The sequence below is a fragment of the Pteropus alecto genome, unplaced genomic scaffold (assembly GCF_000325575.1).
Source record: "Pteropus alecto unplaced genomic scaffold, ASM32557v1 scaffold67, whole genome shotgun sequence".
NCBI lineage: Eukaryota > Metazoa > Chordata > Mammalia > Chiroptera > Pteropodidae > Pteropus > Pteropus alecto.
This window is the reverse complement of record NW_006441061.1, coordinates 8091879-8096296: the sequence shown is the minus strand read 5'-3', so window position 1 is coordinate 8096296 and position 4418 is coordinate 8091879. Positions and strand designations below refer to the sequence as shown.

At 68.4% G+C, this 4418-nt stretch overlaps 1 protein-coding gene across 1 annotated transcript in view; it reads left to right on the top strand.

Moving 5' to 3' along the window:
• The window catches only part of RXRA (retinoid X receptor alpha), a 27935-nt gene that overhangs the window by 9956 nt on the left and 13561 nt on the right, over positions 1-4418 (top strand). The gene's annotated exons all lie outside the window — the stretch shown is intronic.

Below are 4418 nucleotides of genomic sequence, written 5' to 3'. Positions count from 1 at the left end.
GGCGCCCAGTCTGCTGGGGGAGACCCGGCCCCCACCTCGGGCGACGCTGGCCTAGGCTGGAGGGGCCACCCTGCAGCCCCCGCCTATCTGCTTCCTCCTCCAGGAAGGCCTCTCCCCATTTCCTTCCTGCCTCCCTTTGCTTCCTGTGCCCCGTCTCCAGACTCTGAAAGACTGGGGTGTGGGAACAGCCAGCGTCTGGTGCGTGCGTGTGCGCGTGTGCCCGTGTCTGGGTGTGTGCACGTGTGTGCGCACGGGCACGCGTGGCCTCATGCATTTCTACGGTGGAGAAAACCTGGCTGGGGTCGAGCCACCCTGCCAGCGTAGGGCGAGTGGGTGCACCTCCGGGCCTCAGTTTCCTCACGTGTTCAGTGGGGGCGTCGGCAGGGCTCCCCCCACGGGCTTGTGGGGAGTGACGTGGCAGGTGGCAGCACCGTGCCAGGCCGCTGGCGGAGCTGGAGGGCAGTGACCACGGCATGGGCGTGTGCATGCATGTGGGTGCGGGCGTGTCACGTGAACATTCTCGCGCTGGATTGAGTCCCTTAGGGATGGAGGGACACATCCTCTGAGCTTGAGGGGCCCTGCCTCGCTGCGTGACCTGTCAGGGTGCCCATCTCCTGGTCTCCGTTGCTCAAGCCTTTAGCAGAGGCGGTCGGGCCGGAGCCTTTTGGTGAAATCCAGCCCTGCCTGCCCCGGGGACCATACCAGGGACAGAGGAAGGTCCCAGCAGGCTGGCAGTGCCCCAAGCAGGGGAGTCCGCGGGGCCAGGGTGCCCGCCCACCCTGGACGCCCCTCCCCACCTCCCAGCTTCCCTCTCGGCCCCAGGAGCCTGGGGTGGGCTGCGGAGTCTGTGGCAGGTCGGGGCGTCTCACTCTGGCCGAGGGGCTGCCGCTCCTCAGGTCCGCAGGTCTCTGATGCTGCGGACCTGGTTGTGTTGGGGGTGCGCCTCCTCCCAGGTGCGTGTTTCTGGGGGGTCCTCTCGGGGGCACCCGGCATCGTCTGCCTGGCACACTCGGGACTGGAGGGTCGGGAGCCCGTGTCTCCAGACGTCTCCTGCCTGAGGCTTCCCGGCGCCAGCAGCACGTGAGTCAGACACGACAGCAGCTAGAAGGTGACGGAGCTGGCAGAGCACACGTCCCGGCTCGCCCCTGCCCCCTGCGCCGTCTGTAAACAAAACCATAATGTTTATAATGACGCCGCTCAGAGCTGCCGGCTTTCTCGGCTTCAAAGTGCTTCACAAAGAATTCGCTAATTAATTCTCGGCCGCCCCCGAGGAGGCAGGTGTGAGGAACCCCCCTCCCCGCCCTTGCGAGCTTGGGCTCCCTGGACCCCGGGGCTGTGGAGAGCAAGCACGTCCCCCGTAATCGGGCCACGTGGCGGGAGCCTGGGAGCAGGAGGTGTGGTGACAAGCTGCGAGCGTCTCCGCGGGTGACAGGCTGCGAGCGTCTCTGGGGCACCTCCTCGTGGACTCAGCCCCACACGGGCGCTGTCACGCGTGTTCCAGGGCTGAGAAAGCTGGAGCCCAGCGAGGCTGTGGTCTGGCCCAAGCCTCACAGCTGTCGGGGGTAGAGCGGGGTCTGGGGACCTGGCGCTGTGCAGCTCAGAACCTGCCGCTGTAAGCTGCCCTCTGTCCTGGTGATCGAGCTGAGCCTCGTGCCTCCCCGTGTCCTGGCTCGGAGGATCTAGGGTTCCGCCGAGGACACAGCCATTCTCAGGGTCTGAGGGACACAGGCCTGCTGGGTTCTGGGTTCCTGTCGCCCTGGGTGCTGGCCCAGTCAGCCCGTGTAGCTGCCTCCCGCCGGGCTGGCTCTGCTGGCCTGTGACCCTGTCTGCTGTGACAGAGGGTGACCCAACGCCCCCATGCCGCGGGGTCGGGAGGCCTGGCTGGGGGGCGGGCTGGAGCCCAGCCAGCCTCCATAGCCCCGCCGGCTCCTTGCCATCTGCCTGCCAGCTTGTGCTCTTCACGCGGCTCCCAGCTGCCGTCACTTTCCAGAAGAGCCAGACTGGGAGCGCGTGGGCTCCAGGCCTCCCCAGCTCAGCCGGTGAGCCCCGACGGTGTCGGCTGGCCGTCCTTGAGCCTCGCCACCTGGACGAGAAGTCCCTGGCTCGTGACTGTCCTTCGGGTCTCGGAGAGCACAGCCCGTGGCCCGGGGCGGCCCTGAGTAGCCATGTGTTGGCACGGGGGTGGGGGAGAGGTGCAGGGCCTGCCTCCGGGGAGCCCCGAGGCGCCAGAGGGGGCACAGAGAGCCCCAGTATCTCTGAACGGCTGTCAGTGGGGGCCCGGCGAGAAGCCGTTGGCTCGGGCTGGTGGAGAGGTGTTGGCGGGGCCTGTAACAGCGCCGTGGGCTCCGCAGGCAGGGGACCCCCACACCCCGACCTGCAGGAGGGAGGGGAGGTAGGTGTGCAGAGCCCAGGGGTCTGTGGCCTTAGGAAGAAGTGGCTGCTGAGAGCTGGCGGGCAGGGCGGGTACTGGAGCCTTGGGCACCCCTTCCCTCCTGTTGGTTCCATGCGTGGCCAAACCATCCAGAATCCAAGGGGGGTGGGCCTGGGGGAGGCCACCCCAAGCTCAGGCCTTTGGAGCCAGGGCAGGGGGTGGGGCTGGAGGTGCAGAGGTGGCCATGACAGCCAGTGTCCGTGAGGACAGAGGACTGTCTGCACCACGGGGACAGGCTGGGGGACGGACGAGCTGGTCTGAGGCCTGGTGGGGGGGCCCTCCTACCCTCTGGGAGGCGCTGCCAGCTCAGGACCGTCTGGAGCAGGCCCTGGGGTCATGAACCTGGCATGGGTCAGAAACAGGGAGGGGGTTCCGGGTGGGGTTAGGAGTCGGGGGACAGAGAGGGAGGGAGGCTGCAGCATCTGGCACCCCAGCGGGCGTTCTCGGGAGGCCTGAGTCCCCACGCCAGGCCTGGCGGGAGGCGGGGCAGTAGGCCAGGGCGCCTGCAGCTGTCGGAGCCAGCCGACCTGGGTGCTCCTGTGGGAGTGTGACGGGGGAGCATGTTCGGCTCCTGCAGCCGCTCTATGCTAGGGTCCCCCGGGAGCAGGCTGTTTACTAGGGCCTCTCAGTCACCCAGGGAGCAGCACGGTCACTGGGGAGGTGGGGAGGGGCCGCCACATGGCCTAGGCCCGAGCGGGGTGGGCTGGGGCTCGTCCCCCACCTTCAGCAGGGCCCAGCGTGTGGGGGCGGGGGTCCGCAGAGGGCACGAGGGCGCACGCCCCGAGGTCCGCCCTGGAGGGTGCGCCTGGGAGTCAGGGCTGCGCCGTGGCTCAGAGACGTCTCCCGTCCCCTCTCCCGAGGGCCGACCACTGCCAGCGCCCTCTGTTCTCACGACCCCGGGTGTTCCTGTAGGGAGGGAGCCTCCAGTGCCTCCCGTGCCTCCCGTGCCCAGCCTGGGGGTTCTCCTGGCTCAGAGGGATCCCCATCCCGTACTGGGAGCCTGGTGGACTGGGGTGCGGCCCCCGAGGAGGGCCCAGCTCTGCCTGCTCCGGTCCTCTCAGAGGTCCGTGGCCCTGGGCTGGGGCTATTCCAGGCCCTTGTCGCAGCCGATGGGCCTGTGCACAGAAGTCCCACACAGTGCTCTGCAGGTGTGTCCCCAGGGGCCACGTCTGGGGTGGGGACCGAGGAGCTGGTCCCGAGGAGGCTGTGGACGCCCTGGGAGTCCGGCAGGGCAGGGTTGGGGGCGTCAGGACAGCTTCTCTGACCACAGGAGGGTCAGCCTAGGGAGGGCCACCCGTCCTGGTGCTGCTGCCCACCACACAGTGCATCGGGGACGTCCCTGGGAGGCCCCGCCCTGGCACGCCAGGCTGACGCACGGTCTGGCCCAGGCTCCAGCAGTGCTATGTGAGCAGCATCCCCTGTCCCCCTAGCAGGCCTCAGGCCATGGCTTCTTCCCTCTGCCAACTCCTTCCTGTCTGGTCTGGGGGTCCTCGCTGCTCCCACCAGAGAGGCAGAGGAGACGTGGGGTCAGCTCAGGAGGCTGCAGGAGCGCCGAGGGGGTTGGCCTGGCTCTGGTTCGAGGTTGTAGCCCACCCGCGGGGTGACCCCAGAGGTGCCCGGCCCGGCCTGGGAAAGGGCAGCTTCAGCTGCAGGACTGTGAGCATCCACCGTGGGCGCCCCGGCCTCGACCTTCCCCCCACGTGGATATCTTTGGGGACAGAGGAAGGGCACCCCTCTGTCTCTGCTTTCCCTCACTGGCTGCTCTTCCTGGGCTGCCCAAAACCTGTCCACCCTGGACCACCCCGGACCACCCCGGACCACCTGCTTGCTCGGGCCTCCCGCTCGGTGCTGCCCCCTCCGCCTTCCGCCTGTGTCTGGGCCTTCGCTCGTGCCACCTCCTGTGTTGGAGCCATTATCCCCGTTCTCCTGCTTCGGGCTCGTTGCCTCTTCTTCCGGGAAGCCTTCCCGGCTTTGCCTGAGTCCACAG